This window comes from Lissotriton helveticus, chromosome 10 (genome assembly GCF_964261635.1).
Source record: "Lissotriton helveticus chromosome 10, aLisHel1.1, whole genome shotgun sequence".
In the NCBI taxonomy this organism is placed as follows: domain Eukaryota; kingdom Metazoa; phylum Chordata; class Amphibia; order Caudata; family Salamandridae; genus Lissotriton; species Lissotriton helveticus.
In genome coordinates this window covers 281,564,479-281,587,044 of record NC_136071.1, presented here as the reverse complement: position 1 = coordinate 281,587,044, position 22,566 = coordinate 281,564,479, and the positions used below count along the sequence as shown (strand labels likewise).

At 41.9% G+C, this 22,566-nt stretch overlaps 1 protein-coding gene across 5 annotated transcripts in view; it reads right to left on the bottom strand.

The window, feature by feature from the left end:
- SEC22C (SEC22 homolog C, vesicle trafficking protein) overlaps positions 1-21,013 on the bottom strand; it is a 141,868-nt gene extending 120,855 nt beyond the window's left edge. The window contains exons 1-5 of one of the 5 annotated variants that reach the window (XM_078665319.1): positions 20,868-21,013; positions 11,664-11,810; positions 11,341-11,484; positions 6,292-6,454; positions 4,511-4,607 (exon numbers count right to left, since the gene is read on the bottom strand). The gene's annotated coding sequence lies outside the window, so the exon portion shown is untranslated. The remainder of the gene's footprint in view (positions 1-4,510; positions 4,608-6,291; positions 6,455-11,340; positions 11,485-11,663; positions 11,811-20,867) is intronic. The other 4 variants (XM_078665318.1, XM_078665317.1, XM_078665316.1 and 1 more) reach the window with 4 other exon arrangements.
- Between the last annotated feature and the right edge of the window lie 1,553 nt (positions 21,014-22,566).

Below are 22,566 nucleotides of genomic sequence, written 5' to 3'. Positions count from 1 at the left end.
GGACCACATGGATATCCGTAAAGTGATTTTAGTGCAAACTTTCTAATGGAGACCTAATAGTTGCTGCTCAGAGACTAAAATCTTACAGCTGTCCAGTCAGTTGCCCTGTTCAGATGTGGCATCTACAAAAAGCTTGGAGTATTTATGCGAAAGTTTGTCTCTTAATGTGTGAAGATTACTCAAGAACACAAAAAGTTCTTAAACGATACAGTGAGAAGGAGGACAAAAACACCCGCCTGAGAAGACCTCGTATGAATCCATAAAGATGCCTAAGGCAGAGAGCATGTTAAAATGTGACAAAACATTAATGGGCACCCCAGTAAGTGCTTCCTCGTGAAAAGTTGGAAACATTGCACCACCTGATATCCTCGACCCCGAATCCTAAGAAAGGAATAACAGAGGAAACAGAAAATCTGGTGCACAACCTCCAATGTCATCATGAACTCTGAAGCACATTGGGTAACATCTAGCAGTGTACCCTAGGGGTTCTTATAGTACTGTACTTAAGCCAACCATGAAATCTCTTGGTGAACGGCTCATGTTCAGCCAAGAATCAGACATAACCCTGGGCAGTCTATAGGTTCTGAAAACACCTTAGAACAGTCTTGATAAAAGGCTCTAAAATGTACATCTGCAAATCGGGACAAAAAAGTCCAGAGAGCTCAGTTGGCACCTTGTGGAAAACCAGGATGTAAGGTTCAGAGGTGCCCCTTGGTAGCATGCAAGATAAATAACCAAACAACTCCTAGGACAGAACCATGTACAGGAATGTCTAGATGGCAATGTAATATCACAGAGCACCTCAGAGAAATATCTGGTGTAAGGTGGGGGTGACCCTTCACGAACAACCTCAAGGTAGGGCTTGAAAACTGGGTTAACCAAGGTACAAGGATTCTAGCCCCTTTGATTACACGCCCGTCGATACCGGTCAAACGGTCCGCGCCGTGGTTCAATGCCACTCTGTCTCAAGCCAAATAAATAAAAGTATACCAAATCTATAAGAAAGTATCATAAAAAGATACAGGAGGAAAATAAACTATTTTTGCTTGTAAAATTGAATCCACCGGGAACAAAAGTAGAGAACTTTTCAGCATTGTGAAAAGTTTCTCGGCACCCAAGGCCAGAGCTAACCATCCTTCCTTCTCCGTGGATCGGATTAACCAGTTAGCCAATTTTTTCTATGCAAAAATAACAGAGATCCAATCCTTTGGTCTGCAGGACAGATCTGAAAACAAGGACTCCCTCCTACACAACGGTTTAAAAAAATTAGGAAATGCTTCCCTTTCCTGCTTTCCCTTGGTCCCTTTGGAATCATCCTTATTAATAATGAAGGGGCTGAAGTCTGGCTCCCCATCAGACCCTTGCACTGCAAAATTTCTGGCTGCGATGGTAGAGATACTGAATCCTACAGTCAACAGTATCTTGAATCTTTCCTTGTGTACTGGTTAAGTCCCGGAGAAGCGGAAACATGCGAAAGTGATTCCACTGTTGAAGAAACCCTCAGCAGACCAAACTACACTTTCCAACTATAGACCTATCTCCCTTCTCCCGTTTTTTGCTAAAACATTGGAAACACTCGGTAGTCTCCAACTGTGCTGAAACAAATAACCTTCTTCGTTCAAGCCAATCAGGTTTCCGTTCCAACTTTAGCACTGAGATGGCCTTCTTGAGGTCTCTGAGACCATCAGAGAGACCCTTGACAAGGGAGGAAAAGCTGTTCTGATACTCTTGGACCTCTCCGCTGCTTTCGACACCGTGCCCCATGATCGTCTTCTGCAGAGATTGCAGGAGTGTGGTTTTGCGGCACAGTGTTGAAATGGTTTGCCTCCTTCCTGAAAGACGGAATGCCAAAGGTCTGGTCTCCTCCCTTCACAGCCAGGATTCCTCTGTTGAATGTAGGGGTCCCTCAGTGCTCCATTCTGAGCCCTGTATTATTCAATCTTTATATGTCCCCCCTAGCCACGTTAGCGGAGGCAGGCGAGGCGAAGATTATATCTTATGCGGACGACACGCAGCTGTTGTTCACTTGTAGGAAGGGGGAAAATTTTAACAGACAGAGGTTTAGAAATTGTCTGACAGAAGTGTGCTCTTGGTTTTAACTTCACCAACTAAAATGCAATCCGGAGAAGTCGGAAATTATCTTCTTTGGCTTCCCCCTCTGGATGTTTGGAAACAGTAGTGGCCTGACGAAATGTCGCCACCCCAAAAGGCAGTTAACACAGTTAAAAACCTGGGTGTAAAAATGGATGACAGGCTATCCATGAAAACTCAAGTTCAGACAGTAACCGGCACATGATTTGGACTTCTGAAAATGATTAGGAAATTTCTCTACCTGCTACAAATGATGCATAGAAAGTTAGTGGTGCAGGCCCTCATTACCTCCAGATTGGACTATGTTAATGTCCTATATCTTGGTCTACCGTAGTATTTACTGAACAGGCTGCAGATTGTTCAGAACTCAACGGCCAGAGCGGTCCTGAAGTTAGGGGCCAGGAAACGGATGTCTCACTATCTGAAAAAATTAAATTGGCTTCCGGTCTGGTCCAGAATTCTTTTCAAAGCCCTAACTCTTGCCTTCAAAGCTCTCCATGGTCTGGGGGCGCCTTTACATCCGGAAAAGAATTTTCTTTTACACTTCCGTAGATCGCTTAGATCAGCTCACCAACATTTGATCATGGCGCCGAGTTTCTGTAGAGCCCGTTGTGGAGGTTGGTCTTTCCATGTACAAGTGGCTCGCGCTTGGAATAGCCTGCCTTTATTGCTGAGACAGACCACAACCCTTCTGGAGTTTATAAAGCAGTTAAAAGCGTGGATGTTTCTGCAATCACCTTAAATCATTAGCCCCTCTTGGTATCCGAGTTCTTGTTCTCTCGTCTCTTCTGTCATAGTGCTGGGACACTCTGTTGAGTAGCTGTGCGCTCTATAAATCCTTGATTAACATTAACATTAGGGACAGCACCTACAGCAGAGTGTCACAACAGACCATAAAGGCTTCATTAGCACAAACAGGCAGGAGCACCTCTTGAGGGCTATATAAGTTATGGACGGTACTTGGAGGATCTCTCTTGTAAGGGCATGATAATAAGGAATTGGAAGGCATCTCAGACAGTACCTGTCAAAAAAGGCAGAATAAAGTGTGAAGATTGGCATGCTGAGTTGAACAGCTTGATACTGGAACAATGGGGGTACACAACCAGAATGGATTTTTTTCCTGTGGGTGATTTTTTCTAGCACAGGTATTCTAAAATGAATAACATCTTCTTTACTCATCAGCAAACGTTTCGGATATTGCCCGAGTGGCAGTTGTTTAAAGAACATAGCGTTCAGTTTTATTAGCTCCAGAGATTTTTGGACAGAACATGGCATACAATGTTTACTGTGCAGAATGCCAAGGGATACACAAAGTAACCTTTCCTAGCATTTGACACTGATTAATTCGAAAAGATGTGTTGGGCTGGGCAAACTTAGTTTCCCAGTTAAATTAATTTGCATGTAGGCAACTATCAAAATATGAAAGCATTTTTTTCGTTTAAAAAGGGTAAAAATCAATGTTGAATGCCATTTGTCATGTGTTGCTATGCTTTTCTAAAAGAAGTTTGAATTTTCAAATAATGATGTATCAGATCCTAATAGATAAATTGAACTAACTTATGCACATTGCTCACGTTTACTTATGATTTTTTACACAGATTACGTTTATTCAGAAACTCTCGAACATAAAGTGATCTAAACAAACATTTACAAAATGGTCAATGCAAAACCCTCTTTTGAAGATGGGGGGCCCGTTTCACAATCAATCTGCTATGACTTAAGGTAGAACTGGCATCCTTGGTGTGGTCTTCACCCAAAACCTCAAGCCTTCACCCATCCCTTTTTCTGAATTTGGTTTTGCTGGCATTAGGATTCTGTGCACTTTACAACTGCTAACCGGTGCTGACGTGCTTGTGCTCTCACCTTAAAACAAGGCACAATTGGCCTATACCTGATTGGCATAATTTAATTTACTTATAAGTCCCTAGTAAATGGTACTATATGTACCCAGGGCCTGTATATTAAATGTTATAAGTGGGCCTGCAGCACTTCTTATGCCACCCACTTAAGTAGCACTCTACGACCTGCCTCAGGCCTCACATCCTGTAGTGCAGTTTTAAAACTGCCATTTCAACCTGGCAAACTAAACCTTTTGCCAGGCCTAAGCCTTACTTTTTAATACATGCAAGAAACAAAAGTACTATTTGCAGCATTGATCGAGCAAAATAACTGAAGACACGGTTAACTGACAAACCACAAGGCATATAAACCAAATCTGTAAACATTAATCATGTATTACTTCTTAAACTAACCAACAAGATGTATTCTGAAAACTTTATAGCACGTACTTATTCTAATTTTCTATTCAATTTTAATGCAAAAGGTGATACATTTCACACATGTGGAATATTAACAACCCATTGAACCTACAATTACTTTGAAGAGACACAAAAAAAGGAACAACAGGAAACAAGGTTACCTCCACAACTCAAATGATTATGACCCAATGCGAAAACTCTGAACAAGGTATGGATTTATTATTTTGCTCTTCTTTTGTTATCTTTCTGTTAAAATGCCTGTGGAAAACAATTATATGTTAAAATGAACAGAAGAACCATTAAGAATAGAGTACTGGTACATATTTTAGCAAGTACAAAATCATTATATCCCAGAATCCATGATCAAATATTTTTTGGATGAACATAAAGGAAATGTGCACTAATGTAGAGTCGGTGAAACTGAATGTATTCAAGTTGACAGTAGGAAAATAAGTTTTATTTTGAAACTAAAAAAGCTGAAATCAAAATGAATTTTAAGCATCTGGCCTAAGAGATCAAGTGTGCTGAAACAGAATGAGGAATTATTTAACTTACTGGATAACACAATATGTACGTGATGTACTGAATTTCTGGGGTAGGGATTCATTTTCTTGATCAGTACTAAAAGCAGTATAATTTGCTATTATAAAACTGATGTGCATGTGAGTGATTTGAATTTTTTTGTATTTAATACTAAGCAGAAACAGCAAATCTGTTGTCACCATAAGAGGAACAATTTGCGTTCCATAACATGTAATGCAAATAATATACATAAAATTGTTGCCCTGGAGTCTACAATGAATTAAACATTATTGATCAACTGCATAAGGCAGCCTCTTTCAACCAGCAGAGTACACGCTTACCGCTGGGTGGAAGCCCTGGCGTCTACAATGAATGAAACATTATTGATCCACTACATATGGCAGTCTCTTTCAACCAGCAGAGGTCACGTGTACCGCTGGGTGGAAGCCACCACCCCATTTTCTACTTCCAATTGGGACTGGCAGGGACTCCTGCAGATGCGAGTCACCGACAGTCAATATACGTTGGCAGGCACATAAGTTACAGACTGCACTAATATGGTAGTATTTCAAATGTTAAAGTGTTCTAGCAACTCACAACACCAATAATGATTATTACAGAGTGAGCCCTACAAGGGCAAAGAAAACTCACTTATATACCAGAATTTTACTGCCTAAATACATACAATGTTTATGTTTGGCATCTGAACATCTCGTCAAATATCCCAAGGTGCACCAGGGTATAAAGCGACACGGTCCACTCTAGAGGAGACGGTTAGACAATAGAGTGTCAGATACAAATGGTCATGGGGTCAGGAAAACATGGTCTACTTGCCCCTTTTTTTCTACCTAGCAAGGTATGAGGGATTAGCTTCTGTAAACTGTCTCTGCTTAGCTGTTAAATGCTGGATGGAAGTCAAAGGTTAGTTTCATACGCCTAATAAATAAGAACACAAACCATCAACAGAATATGATATTACACAAGAGGAGGTCTGATGTTTTCACTATATGGGATGGGGAAATGAAGAAATAATCTCACAAGAATGGATCACATTAGCAAACATGCTTACAATGCTGCAGTTTACCTAATAGCGGTATCTTTTGATTTGTGTCTCAATATGGAAGGTCTACAGTGGATACCTTATTGCAAATTTGCAAAACAAAATTGTAGCACTTGCAGAGTTCAGGTAAGGGTAATGGAGATATTATGACCCAACTACCCATCAATAGTTCAATGTTTACACTTTTCTTTGTCTATTTGATGCCCATGTATTCTGATGGTTATCTTTACAGCCTTCATATACCCTCTGATCTGATCATGTTAAAAAATACTTTAGTAGAAAAAATATATATATTTACAACAAAAAGAAAACTCATTTTGCTGCAGAGTTTTAGGTGTTACGAAATCAACATTTACTTACTTGCTCTGTAAAGATGTATGCCTCAAGTATGCCGATGAAAGCTTCCAGGCTGGGCCAAAATGTATGTGAAGTGACATCAGGACGTCTCCATAGCGGTGGAAAATGTTTTAGGGTGATTTTTTTTATGTGCATTCAGATGCTGGTTTTGAAGAATTATTTGCTTCTAAATCAAGTAAATGGTAACTTCAGTAACAATGATGCACTGTTTTAGGGCTTTAAAAAAGATTTTTTTCTGATATGCAGAGAAGCCAACATTTAAAAGAAGATATTATTATTACAGATTGGATTACATATTGCCTGATGGATTATGGTCTGTAAAGTGTAGCTGAAATCAGAGAGTGATTATGGTCATGGTATTGCTATTCTGCTTGAGAATGAAGATGCTAAAGCAAACCTGGACATCAAACAGACCCAATAGAGGTTTTATCAGCAAGTAAAAAAGGCCCTGTATACGCTCAGAAGGTTTACATGTTAAGGAATGATATCTTGTCAAAGGTATGAAGCTTTTGTCTGTATTTGTCACTTGTATGACATAAGAAATGGTCCATCCTTACAATAACACATTTGGAAAATTGTTATTTATAGAGGCATTAAATGTCAGACACCATGTATATTAAAATCTTCACTCCATAAATATAGCATATGGGGTGTTGCTTGACAGCCAAAGACGGTGGACTCTTGATCTTGCATGCCCATTGACTTTCCCCACCATCTGACATCAAAAAAGGCAACACCACCACTAAGGGCCTGGATTACTGTGCTGTGGGTGGTCAGTGGTTGGCCCCATTTACCAACTTCAAGAAGAATCAGGTGCTGGCCTGGTGGTGGCCAGCAGTGTATAGGATTGATGTGGTCCCCTGTTCCAACAGGCTGACTGAGAAGAGAGCATTGGTCCCAGCCACTCTACTAGAGCTTGTTAGACCTCTGTTGGGGGTCGAACATTGCAGGCGGCGTGATCGGAGGGAGGCTGCAGGCCCGTTAGTATTTGAGGCTGAGGATCAGACCGCAATGTGTCAACAATCAGTGCGGCCTGGTGCGCAGCAGGCCAGAGAAGGGGTGTGATCTGTCCCAAGTCCTCATTGTCCCAACGAGCCTGTCGTGACTTAGGTCATGTCTGGCAATAGATTTACTGAACAGCCTAGAGATGTAGCTCGTCATGGGACCATCCACAACTCGGTCGGTGGGGCAGTGCTGATGTGAGCGGACTGCCGTGTTCCTGCCACTCATGGAACTGTGGGCTCTTGGCCCATCCTTTTTTGCCTCCTGTCTCTGACCTCAAGTGCGTCATCTCAGCTGTCTGGGTGCAGGAAGGTGCAGTATTACAGCGGTGGCCTTCCCATGGCAATTTTTCACCAGGAGGGCAGGCAGCAGAACAGAGCCTGAGTCCTCGCCTGGATACTAGAGTCTGGAGAGTGCTGGGCACCTTAAGACCCCTAAGCTTTTTTCCCCCCAAGCGTCCCTGTGATCATTCATGGCACTTCCTCCACTAGACCATGGTCTCCATGTTGCCTTCCGGATGATCTGAGTGCTGGCGAGGTTGGAGTCTGTGCCCTCTGGCCCTGCTGCCCTTTTCGTCAGGCAGCCCGGAGCTTGGGGAGTATTTTTTGTTTGCTACCACCATAGCCCTACAGCACCCAACTATTAAACAAATCATGTTACAGATAGCAAGGGAAAGTGAAAACACTCCTGTGAGAACAATTCACTTGTGGGGAAATCAGTGTAATGGTGACGAAGAGACACAGCCACCACGGCCAAACAAAAATGGACTGTTACACCAGGGGCTGTATAGGGGGGCAGTGTCAGCACCCAGTAACATTCACTGTGTGCAGAGGCCACAACTACTTAAGAACAGACACAATATTTCAGGGCAATATGGATACCAGGACAACCCTCTAAGGGAAAATGGAGGGAATCTGCCTGGACATGGCCCTTTTGCGGCAGGACCTCTGCAACACTGCTGAGTCGGTGAAGCTGAGGCACGACTATCTGAAGCTGAAGACCGGATCTGAGCAATGCAGGCTACCTTGATACCGCTGTCGGCCACTTTCAAGTTTCGTTAAAAGAGGGTTGGTCCACCCAAGAGTTGAGGATGCAGAAGGGAGATCTGTTGACTGGGTGTGAGTGTTTGATTGGTTCAGATGCTCCGTCCATCACCACCCCCTTTTGTACCGCTTTGTTTACCATAAGTTGGCAGGGTATGCTCAGACGTGAGTCCCTTGCTCACTTTGCCACTGGATTCAAGCAAGCCTGGCTGAAGACGGCTGAAATGCCAGAAACCGGTCCTAGGAAGCTTGTTTCCGGTCCAGGGAAGGCATGGCTTGACCAGTTCGGGCTGGACTGTTCCCATGAGGCACAGGGTCAAACTGATTTGCATATGGCCATGTCTGAACTGGGGTGGCAGAGTGGGCTAAAGAACGGTGATGGATTAAACCCAGATCTGTTGACTGGGTGTGAGTGTTTGATTGGTTCAGATGCTCCGTCCATCACCACCCCCATTTGTACCGCTCAGTACCCAATGGGCGGGTCATGCCTTATGACCTAGTATTCCTACCATTACTCCGTGCTTGGAAAGGTCAAGTAAGCACCAGGAAAACATGCCTAGCTTTACCGGTTGCCCAGTATCAATGCCCACTGTGCTGACTAAATAAAGCCTGTAGCAATGTCCAAAGAAGGGCACACCCTAAGCCCAGTACTTTTCCAAAGGTGCCTAAAGGTCACGGCATTCCTGGAGGCATATTTCCAAGATCAAACATAGGAGGATATTTTTTTCTTTTATACAAATCTGTCGCAATATTGATGAACGCTATAAGCAATGCAAAAACACATTTAGGGTTGCATGCAGTACTAAATGGAACAGTGAACTGAGCATAGTTTGGGCATAGGTCCTACTTGTAATAGTGTATAATTAGAGTTTGGACCTGGATTAGACTTACTGAAGGAATGGAAATAGATGTGGAAATGGAATATTATGCAAATCAGCATTCGGGCCAGAAGGAATTGCAAGTCCTGCAGCTAATTTAAGACTATTTAGGGAATAGGATAATTTTCTTTCCCTCCAAAAATCATCCATGCATCCTCTGGGTTGAAGAGTGTCCGCCCACCACATCTATAATACTCCAATTGCTGCGGCTGGTTTTTTCCCACAGCGTGGTGATTCTCAAGTCATTTTTGCTAATACACAAGTTATAATCAGCCATATTCAGCCTATGAATTCAAATAGATTGTTGAGAACATATGGAAAAACTTTATGGTAAATGAAAGTAAATGACTTATACATATTTTGACAAAGAGGTTCCAGGGTGATTTAATTAATTTCTGGACAGATTTACACCAAATCAGAAAAACTCAGAAGGCAGTGATCTGTGACTGACTGTACGTAAGGTCTGGTGTTGACCTGTACAGATGTGTTAAAGCGATTTGTAGAGAAACATATTCTTTTTTGACCTATTTATAACTTTCACTCCCTTCTCCACATGACATTTTTTGGACCAATCGTTTGTGCTTTTTTACTTGCTTTGGAATGTTTTGTTCAGATTCATAACACGGAATCAAAGATAGATGTGTATAGATTACATCCTTCCTATATTGTTTTCAACCATAACTATTGCTGACATACATTTTTTTGTTTGTGTTCATGTGTTTGCAAGTTAAAAAGGGACATGGACAGAATGAGACAGATAAAGATAAAAATACAGGCAGGGAAAAACACAAAGAAGTGGGCAGGCTCGCAGAAAAATGGAATGTCAGAAGGATGAGAAAAGGTAAAAAATGGGGGGACTGGAAACAGTCAAAACGGATACAGAAAGGTAATAAGAGAGTCAAAGAGAGGAAACAGACGCACCTGTATTGAGAAAAAGAGAAAGGATGGAACACATAAGTACCAAAAACAGGTGGAAGTTACAGGTAAAATGAAAGTGTGGCTATCATGAGTCCTGCCCCTTGTAAATTCCCAAATGAATACCCGAGGGGGTGCTTTGGTGCCTCATCGGGGATGGCATGTGCTATATAAATGCAAACCTTTGTATCTCTTTTACCCCTTCTCAATTCAAATAACTGACTAACATATCCACCACTCAAATTACTTTCATATTTCACTATACTAATTCACCACTAACACTGTATGGGTTCCAGAGTAGCGTGCGACTTGCCAAAAAAGCACTTCAACACCCCATCAAGGTTAGCAAGCGCTATATAAATGCAAACCTTTTTCCCTCTTCTATCCCTCCACTATCCTTCTCAATCCAAATAACTGACTGACATATCCACCGCTCAAATCACTTTCATATCTTCACTTTACTAATCCACCACTAATGCTCTATGGGTTCCGGGGTAGCGTGCTACTTGGCGAAAAAGCGCTTTGACGCCTTGTCAGGGGTAGTAAGCGCTACATAAATGCTGTTACAATACAATACCCCTTGAAAGGTTATTTCTCCGTAATGTAAAAGGTAACATCTGGATCCCGATATAATGCTTTAGGCATTTTACATACCTTTCGGTTGCAACAAAGGATGGTTCTTATTTGTAATAGTTTTCTTGAGGTTTTTACTTTACTAGTGCGTTTTATATAATTTCTTCTTGGAATGAATTGAGGTGATCAGCAATGACAGGGGATCCTGCATATGCTCTTTGTGTGTAATCCTTTGTCAAATAAAGCTCTGGTGGACTTATGTTTGAACCAGTGATCCGTTCTAAGTATGTCATCTGCTAGTATGATAATACTTCCTTCTAAGCCCTTCTTTCCTACAAGAGTAAGGCAGACAAGGTGGGAGGAGGATGAGGAGGTGGAGTAGGAGGCAGGGAAGGTGGAGCAGGAGGAAAATGGAGATTAAGAGGGAGGAACGGGGAAGGAGAGGGAGGGGGTTAACGGGGAAGAAAGGAGAAGGTTGTAGAAAAGGGAGGAGGGAAGAGGGGACAATGAGGAGAAAGAGGATGAGGGGATTGTGGTCGTGATGTAAGTAGTGGTGTTTTGAGGATAGGTGAGGAAAGTAAAATAAAAGATAGGTAGAGAAAACATTACGCAAGCGTAAATTACACACAAAAAAAACTCACTTTTTCTAAATTATTTTTGGGTTTACTCCTTCAGTAAGAGAGCACTTACATAACCCAGTTCACAGAGCTGTCTTCCGCAAGCTTCTTAAATCATTCACGTGTAACAAAGAACACAGATAGATCAGGAAAGGTGAAGGAATAACCCTGAGGAAGAAAAGAGACAAAATCAAAAGCTATCTGAAGAAAATAAGATAAGTGCTGTCACTTGTGGGAAACATGACAAAACTGAATTTAACCATGCCTATGAAAAACTACTAGTCACTTTCAAAAGTATATAAGAGAGATGTGTCTGCTTTTTTAGATGAAAGGCATCCAAAACCCACCTTTTCTAAGTTCCTTTCAGGCTTACTCCTTTAATTAGAGAGCACTGATACGACTCAGTTCACAAAGCTTTGCTCTGCAAGTGTCTTGAATCATTCAGGTGTAACACATACACACACAGATGGATCAGGAAATGTGAAGTAATAAACCTGAGGAAGAAAAGAGACAAAATCAAAAATGTTATTTGAAGGGGAATAAGATATGTTATGTGACTTGTGGGGAACATAAGAGAGTAACTGCATGGCTATGAGAGACTACTGTAACACATTCAAAAGTATAGAAGAGATGTATTAGCATTTTCAAATGAACAGCATCTCAAAAGACACAATATTAGAGACCAATGAGTGAGAATTATGGGTTGCGTGGGAAATCTTGTGAGCAACAAGAGGCAGGTGAAAATCTGGTACAAAAAGACAAAGGTGATACAGCAAAACTAAGAGACACGAGAAATTTGTTGAGAACAAAAGACAGATGTTTGATCAATGCCGTCAGAATTCTGTGAGGAAAAAAGAGACATAAGAGTAACGCAGAAGATGTCAATTACATATTATATCAACTGAAGGAGAGTAGGGAAAAGCATGACATGAATATGCCTCCATAACAGATTTATATGAAAATCTGAAACGTAATATACATTTTCATTGTTAGAAAATCCATGTTCCTCTATACGTCTTCCTGGATGATTTTACTTTTTGATTATGATACCTTGATTCGGACATGTGGCCATCTCTCCAGTTTACAGAGGGGTGAGGACTCCCTCGTCATAATGTAATGGAATTCCTTTATCTCCCTGCCCCTCCTTTCAAACTCCCCCCTCCTCCTGCCCTACCTTTGCACACCCCCTCATTTCCTCCTTCATCATTGCTCCCCTTATTCAGCAACTCAATCTCTCCTCCACCTCTGCTTACAAATCTTTCTAACTCAGTCAAAAAGGGGTCCTCATATGTGCCTTCTCCACTTACTCACACATAATCTATAGACTCAGTACATTGAGGCCTAGCAGTCCTTTCCTCCCCAACCTTTCCTGTAAACCAACACCACCCCTACAGTCACCAATACTTACTCTCTCAACACCCACCAGATACTCCTTCATGTCTCCCAAACAAATCTCACCAGACCCATCAGAGGTCCCTCTCTTCCTCCTTCTGTCTACCTCCTATTTCAAGCATTGCTCGACTGTTAAATCACTCATATAAGGTCCCAAACTCTGTAAAATCTCTCCTAAGCCTCCTGAAGGAAACTGTGAACACCCAACGTTTTTACGACAGTAAATAAGCGAGAATAAAAAGTCATTGGAGGATGAACACGAATTGTTAAAACAATCTGCTCCATACTCCGAGTCTCTAAATATTGTTCCAACTGTGTCTATTCTAGTGGAATTTAATTCTTAACCATTGCGAACGAGTTTTTCAATCTTTTTGCCGTTATTTTAAGAAATTTAGCGAGCCGGCAGTTTAGCTGTACTATCTCCGGATTAAAACACAGCACCACCGCTTGTCTGCAGGACCTAACTCCATGCTGTCTAAACATTGATTTTAGCAAGGTTATCCTTATATCTCTTAGGTTGTTACAGATGCGTACAAAGTGGATAACATCTTCAACACCACAGTCACATAAACAGCAGAGCTGGTCTCCTCCACTTCTCTCCCAAGGAGGTAGAAATTGGTTGAAGGGTCCGACCCCCATCCGGAAATTTAGGAATTTTTCTTTGGTGGCGATTTGTTTTCCCATCTTCAAGTAGGATTGGGGATTGAGTATGTTGTATGTGTTTAGTACCGCCCAGCCATGAGCTCGTTTGCCTAATGCTTTTTTAACCTCAATAACAGATAATAGGCGGGTTACCTTTATTACAGCTTGTTTAAAACAAAATGATTTGTTGAGATGTTCCACAGGTTCGTTAGGCCTAACAGTTTCATGGATTCCTGCAGACTGTGGCCACCCACTTCTTCACTCTCTAGATCGCTTACTCTTGTTCCTACTCCCACACCTCAAGCATCTCCTGTGCTGCAACAGTAACCAGAGATCCACAAACATGACTCGACTGAACATCAACAAACTAATTTCAGGGTACCAGCTGGACCTCATCTTTGTAATGGAAGCATGGCTAGACAGAAAATGCTGCCCAAACTTTCCACGACGTCACTGCACTATACAATATTTCTAAACAGGAATATTACTCAACTGCAAAAGTGCATTCCTGGAATTCTCTGTTGCAGAGTGAATTCATTGTAATTAGGTGCTTGTCTTCTCACAACGCTATATGCAACTTGCAGCTTCTACTACTCCCACCCCACAAATCAGCCTTCTTTATAACCTGTCTTGAATCCATTGCTGCCTTCTCACTCGACCACAACGTGTGCTTAAAAAAGGATGGTCCTGTCTCTAGTGAGACGTTGCTCTGTGCTAATGCCAACCCACAGTAAATATTATCAACCCTCCCCTTCAGTGTAATGTCTTTACAGCATACCACTAATTCCAAAACAGACTTACTACAGCCTCTCTCGCTTCGAGCATCTTCCCTTGTGTTTAGCCCCGTAAATTGGCCACGTAGCCTTTGAGGTCCTTACCGTTTGCCGCCTGACAACAATCTGACCGGCTCCATGTAGCTGCATCTACCTTATGCACCAACCGAACCTACAAGTGACTTATAGACACCAAAGTGACAAAATAACTGTCAAGGTGTCTAGGATGACTGCCAGGGTCACTGTGACCCCCTTCCCCTTTCAGTTACAAAAGATGCTGCATCTTCAACCCCTCACTTCTGTTAAGGCCCCTTTTTGTGAGTAACCTTGCCTAAATACACAAAAATAGTTTACTGTGCACCACTTGCTGTAAATATGGCACCTGTCAAGTGAATGACCATGGGTCCTTGCGCAAAATCTGTACCAGAACCCCAGGGTCCTGTAGCCATGTGTAACATCAGCCGAAGCATGTGTGTGTTCATCAGAACTGAGTTAGACTATAAGATGCGAATGCTTACATTGCCTCGGAAACCAGATAATACACTGTGGTTGTCGTTCCCTTATAGCACCTGTGAAGTCAATCTCCGTGAATATGCAAGAGACAGTAAGGCTTGCAGCTGATGCACAGTATACACAGAAACTTACAGACTAAACTGTCATAATAAGGGCTCAAGACATCCTTGCAAAGAAGTTTGCACTTAACAGAAAAGTTGTATCTCTTTTGTCAGAGACAACACTGTGTGAACCTTCATACTACTATATGATATACGTGCTATCTGATACTACTGTTCTACCTCAAAATCAATGTTCACAAATGATCTTTAACTGTTTGACATCACTACCCACTAAAATCCAAAGCCTAAAAAGAAGGTCTGTAGAAATTAAGGGAGCTTGCAATAGAAACTGGCTCCTGTGTTTCCAGGGACAACATAAATGCATGACCCAAAATTGTCTAAGTGCCATTGTGTTCCACAGATCCGTGGGAAATGGTCTAACATACACACCACCAACAACAGGAGGTGGACTGCGACAAAGAGAAAGGGCCTTCCTTGACTTTACAACTCATTGTGGGTTAGCTGCAAGACGCCCCCATTGAGGGCCTGCTCAAAGAGAAATAGTCCTCCTTAGAATAGAAATCATCTACTAGTGCAACCAAGAAGTGTGAAATTGTAAAAAATAGGGGCAGAGATCAGGAGGCACCAAGTAAATGATGCCTGCTCAATAAGAGAGCTATCCTACTCTGCCACTAATATATACAGTTGCTTTTTGGAGCCCAGCAATTGGATTGCTGACCGCGTTTCTTGGTGTTGCAGAGGTGTGAGCAGGCGAAGGAAGGAAACTCTTGAGCCTCCACCGAATATTCCCTGGTGGAGGAGAATCCCATACACTTGTGTGGGTCCCCAAGGCTGTTATGCTTCTGCCACTAGATAACATTACAATAATCTTTATAGCACATCATTCTCTCAATTTGGATATGGGCCCTTGGATTTTCGAAGTCAGAGCTAATACAATAGCTTTTCTTAATTATTGATTTAAGATTACTTGTGCCTCAAATTACTGTAGAGCTCTGGACAACGCTAGAGCGTGAAGTGGGCCAAATGACTCCTTTGAGTAACTGATGTATATGATGGCGCGATTTGTAGTGTTTTCAAACACCAAGTGCTGCGATATTGACTCTGGCGGCTGATTTATCATGCCATGAATTGGCTAGGAACCTACATTAACACTGCTGTACAAATTCCACTTTGAATTATTGGTTGCTAAGAAAGGAAAATTCTGTTACATGTGATCTTCTCAGACTTAGTTCACTTTCTCTTTTCCATAAAGCTTTCTGTGAACCACAGAGCAGTCCTCTAGCCCCAGGGGATGGAGGAAAGAACCTTGCTTACGATCATAATTTTCCTATAGCTCAGGTGGTGAACAGAGTGCATGTTACATCATGGCTAGCATAGGCAGTAACAGGGATAGGACCTTCTAGTTTAAACAGTTAAATATAATTTAAGGGTTATGTTCAACTATCGGGTTTTTTGTTTGTTTTTCAAGTTTATATTAAACTATAGTGCAGATTAAAACTGGTATGTTTTCTAAACTACACATCTGGCTGGACACTGATCTTTTCTGACATGTGCCTCATTGTGTTATGCATTATGAGTTCCAAACCTATGATCACCTCCCAGATCAAGGGCTGGCCTTCTAAACACCCCAAGAGAGTCAAGACCCAAATAGGAGACTTTTTTCAGTTGTGAACAATACATTAATACCCTGAGCCATGGAATATCAATAGTAAGCGACAGTTGCACAACTTGAAACAAATGAGTCCCCCAGGACCTGGAGAAACGGCCCCCGCATACAATACCATCCTCAGACCACGTCCATGCGTAGCTAAATTCAGGAGAGGAAATCTCCATGGCATAAGCGAACTAAGTCCCTAAGAAATTGGGACTACTCTTTTCTGCATCAACATCCTCTGCAGATATTGGGTCATATGTATCAAAAAAGAGTTTTACAATTCTCAAATTGCGATTTTTTTGTGAATCGCAATTAGAGAATCGCAAAATGCAATGTATGTAGGATTTGCTGAAAATTTTGCGAATCCTACATATTCCTTATTTGTGAATCGCAAATTGAGATTAGCTATTAAGGAATACCTTCCCATTCATTCCTATGGGCTAGGAGGCCCGTAGGAATGAATAGGAAGACATTTTCAAGTTGCGATTGCCAATTAGAGAATCGCAAACTGAGAATGCAATTTCAAGGGTGCCAAAAGGACACCCTGTTGCACCCCTGAAATATGCATGTGTGCACATTTTGCACACAACAAAAACAATTTGATTAGGGTCTGGGCGGGAATTTAAAGAACAGGCTCTAGTAAGTCCCAACTATACAATGAACTACAAAGATACTAGAGGGTCTAAATGAATGCAAGACAGTAAAAAACAGGAAATCAACTTATCATCCCTCGTGTACGGTCCACCCACAGTCACCCTTCACCACGACCCTCATGGTGGTCAGGAAAGGATGCCCATCAGTCACCACACGAAACCGCCCTTCATCATTTGGGTTTCTTTTAAGACCACCACGAAGGGTGCCACTCGTCTTGCACGACGAGGGCCCAGATGTTAGAACAAGTCTGCAATCGTTCAGACAGATCTTATGTGGTCCTATAACTCATTGTGAGAATGTAGAAGTGGCCGGGACTGATGTTGCAGTGCAGAAAAGTGTGTGAGAAAAAGAGAAAAAAGTGCATTAAAATTGGATTAGTGGGCACTGATAACTTTATTCTGTTGTTACCCACTATACCAATATTAAAAAGTACTACCTTTGGCAGAAATCCATCTGCCTTTGTAATCTTAATTAAAAAACATTGCTTGAAGTTTTCAAAAAGTTTATTATTGATATTTTCTCTGTTTTTCCAAGATTAATGCATTTGCATATATCAAAAACGATACTTGTTCATGCTTTTTTGCTCAAACGTTCAATTCACTGATTTGATAAACAGAACAAGGTTATAAATGAAGGAAAAAGTTATCCTGTCCCAATGCATTTCGGGATGCTATCCCTTCGTCAGGGGCACTGAAAAACATAATATAGTAAACATGCTTAACCTACGACCATCAGCACACAGTGTGGTTAACTCATTAGTTTAACAAACTTAAATTCATGGTTAACAAAAACTAGTAAAACATATGTCATTTTCTTGGGTGGACCTGGAAAGCGCTCTGATGGACATACTCACGAATGAACATTTAACATTGCTGTACATGGTATTGAATGATGACATTCCTTCAAAATACCCATGGTACAGCGTCTACATACTCCACGAGGGTAACGCTTCTGAAAACCTCGTTCACGACTCAAATTCTGAGCCGATCGGGGAGAGAAGTTGAGTCGTGGAGTACCGACGGAGAGAGCGGTGCTTCCCCTATCCCTGAGCTGTGGCCAGGTGGGGTGAGGTTCATACACCTCCCAAATCGGAAACTCGTCTGAAGTGGGAAGGTGAAAAACGATAAGGACACCTAGTAGAATCAGGTGATCTCTGTACCGTGTATGGTTTTTAGCACATTTTCTTTTTCACTAAGTTGCAGTAGCTATAATTAGAGATTGGTCCTTAAGAAAGCAACGGCATATTATGCCAAATTTGCTGAAACATGTCGACCCCAACACACATCTAGACAATTTGTAATGTCTTGATTGTCTCTGACTACTTTTTAATATTGGCATAGTGGGTAACAACAGAATAAAGTTATCAGTGCCCACTAATCCAATTTTAATGCACTTTTTTCTCTTTTTCTCACACACTTTTCTGCACTGCAACATCAGTCCCGGCCACTTCTACATTCTCACAATGAGTTATAGGACCACATAAGATCTGTCTGAACGATTGCAGACTTGTTCTAACATCGGGGCCCTCATCGTGCAAGACGAGTGGCACCCTTCGTGGTGGTCTTAAAAGAAACCCAAATGATGAAGGGCGGTTTTGTGTGGTGAATGATGGGCATCCTTTCCTGACCACCATGAGGGTCGTGGTGAAGGGTGACTGTGGGTGGACCGTACACGAGGGATGATAAGTTGATTTCCTGTTTTTTACTGTCTTGCATTCATTTAGACCCTCTAGTATCTTTGTAGTTCATTTTGCACACATACATGCCCTGTATGTGGGACATATAGCACTTTTATAAAATCAAAAAAGTGCATTTTTAAAGAAAATCGCAAATTCAAGTTGGTGGTAATTTGCAATTCCTTAAGGCCAAATAGCAAATTTCTAGTGCTTCCAGAATTGCATTTAAGGAATCACAATTTGCAATTCCTTAATTGCATTCGCAAAATAGAGAATCACAAACTTTGCAATTCTCTCTTTTGCGATGGCCTTTTGGAATGATACATCCCAAAAGGCTTTATCCAATTCACAAACGGCCCGATTCTGAGAATCTGCCCGTTTGCAAAAGGGAAAAAGGCTTGATAAATATGGCCCTAAGTCCCTTTATAGCAAGGTTCTGTGACTAAAACCTCCAACATCCTGGCAGCAAATGTGCATCATGAGCTCTTCTCTGTCTGGAGCTCTTATCGCTCAGTTATCATCTATCCTCCTTGAGACTTAGCCACCTCCACAGAATTGCCAGCAGACTGAAGCCAACAAATTATATTATCTGAGGAGCACACAATATAACAATTGTACCTATTTTATTTTTTAGGCAAAGGTGCCTCGTGCACTCTTTTCATTGTGTATAGTTTCAATCAAGCTTTAACCCATGTGCATTGTTTTGATGCCAGTTGGTAAACTTTGACGTTCTAGCTACTTCCTTTAACACATTCTTACATTTTCAAAGGTGTCTTCTCCAATTTTCCAACACACCTGATGTCCAGTCGATTCTGAAGGGAACTCTAATGCTAAGCCTACTACAAACAAACACCTATATGATCGCCAGCTTCGTTCTTTCTATCAATATGTATGAACCACAAGGCATATCCCAAACTTATCTAATGTTTAATCGTTTTTTCTCCAAGGAGACCAAATTACATGAGCATCGTTCCTATTATCTTAACTATCCATCTGACAGTAGCTCTATAAATTTAACCAATCACATCACAACCTCCCACTCTATGAGTTCTCTCCTGCTGAAATTGTCTGGCTCTTGACAACTCTATTGGCTTAACGAAATTAAACGTCTCATATGTATGTTTTTGGGTTCTAAATTCTGGAAGAGAGTCCCGGCGTAGCTGTAAATTCCGAAACAGAATTGTATATGATAAATGAGTAGATGGCAGGTCACAAAAACATTGTAACACTGAGTGTCCAGTCAATTATTTAATTTTATTATATCTTCAAGACATAGAAATTCAACCAGCCAACACGTGTTTCTTTACAGGGATAATGATACCAGTAACTTCATCAGAATTTAATAGCATACATAGATGTTCAAATGTATACTACTAAATGGTATCCCGGAGCTTGTTTTTGATGATATGCGTCGAGAATATAACTTTTGGTTGGTGAGGTAGACTGCATAAATAGAAATTACCGGATTGTCCCGACAGGTTTCAATTAGCCACAGACTTAGATGTGCCTCTTCAATAGAAAACCTGATTTTCTCACATGGCAAATTGTAAACATTCTACGAATTTCAATCACTTCTGACAAAATATTAGACAAGCTATTAGTCAAATACTACATAGCGTTATGGCTCTGCGCCTATCCAGTGAATCTTATACAGTGGGAAACACACAGGTAACCCACCCATTGGCGTGGGGTACGAGTGGAGGACAGATCAAACTAACTTAACCTGGAGCGAGTGTCCTTGATTTCACATCTCCCATTAAGATTCTGACAAAACTCCCACCTTCCCCTGAAATGAACGAAACAAAAACATCACAGGATATCACAACTTATACCTAAATTGGATCACCGCGAAAGCAACCTCTATGAATAAATTGTGTAAAGCAGATGGCCCTTCACTACCAGTCCCCCAAAGGTAATTTACCAAACATGGTTTACTTGGGCGCAAGAGTCAGCAGGGTTTATCTAGAAAGTAAACTGAAAGACGATTTGAACACTTAAAACGACGCATGCAGGGTGTAGTTCCTGCACTTTTGCTACTAAGCAAGGCATAACCAATTCAGACCTTCTAGGCGCTTTGTGTCCCAGTCGCTTCTGCTCACTACACACGTGTTGTGAGAAGAAGTATCTGCAGCCTTGGAGACTCTATCCCGCTCGCCCAACCCCTGCACCTGTGCTGAGCAAAGTACCTCTGCTGCCGAACATCACATCAGGATGAAGTCCCTGTACAAAGCAGACACAGATTTCAGCCATATTATTTACAAAACAAGACGCTGCTTTCAGCCAATCAGGACTCCGCATAACGTCGAGCTGTCACCCTGGAGCTCCCTACGGCAAGCTCAAGAAACCAAACTAGCTTATTTCTACATGCTCCCATGTAATGGCGTGGGTTGCACGAAACAAAGAATGGACTACGATCTGGAAACTAACTACCCTAGTCCATCTCGCGCGCTCTCTCAGTCTCACGCGCGCGCCCACCCCCCAAGTGAAACGAGGCGGCCATGTTCGAATGGATATAGTTGGACCAAGCCGCAGTTGCTGAGAACGCGTTACAGTTTTCTATAGGACTAGAAGAGATGTCTGTCAAGGAGGATAGCTTACTAAGTATTTGAAAAAATGGAACGATATATTCCAGCACAATTTTGCCCAGATCACTTTTCACAGAGGCAAGTGCAAATATATCCGTTTCTATTTCCTTAATATAAAACTGGGGTTAAGATAGCCAACTTCCATTATCACTTTGCAAGACACTTTGCGCCTGTGGAAATCGGAAACATAATCATTCCTAGTTCCTCAGGTCACTGCAAAACTTGCTGCTCTAATCCAGATATTGTTTCTTTGCATTCTGGGACATGTATCTTAGATATTGCATATATGGAGAAGTACAAGTTCCTGAATACAAAGAAAAAATATGGACTGGAGCAGCTAGTTCATACATGCCAAAAAGTCTGCTTCAGGTAGAAGACTTGTGCAGAAATAGTGATGCGTCTAGGAGTTACTACCCGGAGGCAGTTTTTATGTCTCGGCCTGCGAAGGACTGCGCAGTCGAGCTGGTGAGATTTAATGAGATTCAGTAAGTTCACTAGCGAGGTTAAGCCCCGCCCCTCTTTTCCATTGGCTGGCGTCATCGTTCATGCTAAACGGTGGCCAGCCATTGGAGAAGAGGTCCCAGTGACGTTCTTCTTTCTCTTTTAGCCCCGTCCCTTTCAGACTGGGTTCCTTGACTTACTGCTGTGGTAAAAGCTTTCTTATCTTCTTTATGAGGCCATCTGTTTCGCCCCATAAAGAAGATAAGAAAGCTGTTACCACAAACGTAAGTCAGGCCAAGCCAGTCTCAAAGGGATGGCAGAAAGAGAGGAAACTGTCTGTTATGGCGAGCGCTTGTTTTCTCCAGCGAGAGAGAAGCTTCAGAGCCCGAATACCTTACTTCCCTTAATATTTGGTATGTATCCCGTGTGACAGTGCACCCATGCTTCTGTGTTTATGTGTGTGTGCGCGCACACGCGCTCGTGTGGTTCATGTGCATAAACAGGTTTATTTTCTGTTCTGGCAATGTTGCCACTTTCCTGAAATATTCTTTTGACACCTGATCGTTATGGTTTAGTTAAGCTGCTGAAAGTAGTAAATACAGCGTATTATACCGCCTCTTTCTGAGAGGTGCTTGCGTGCTTAAAACAAGCCACTATTTGGGCTCTCTCCAGCGTTTGCTGAGAAAAGAGAACTCCAAGCAGCTTGGCATGAATGCGTGCTCCGTCAGCTGGAGTCACTTGTGCATGGAGCAGTCTGGTGGCATTTCCTATCACTGCCTGTGTCTTACCCTTGCTTGAAAGTCTACTGCAGTGGAGGGAAATGCGCAGCTTCTGCTGAGAGAGTGAATGTCTCGGCAGC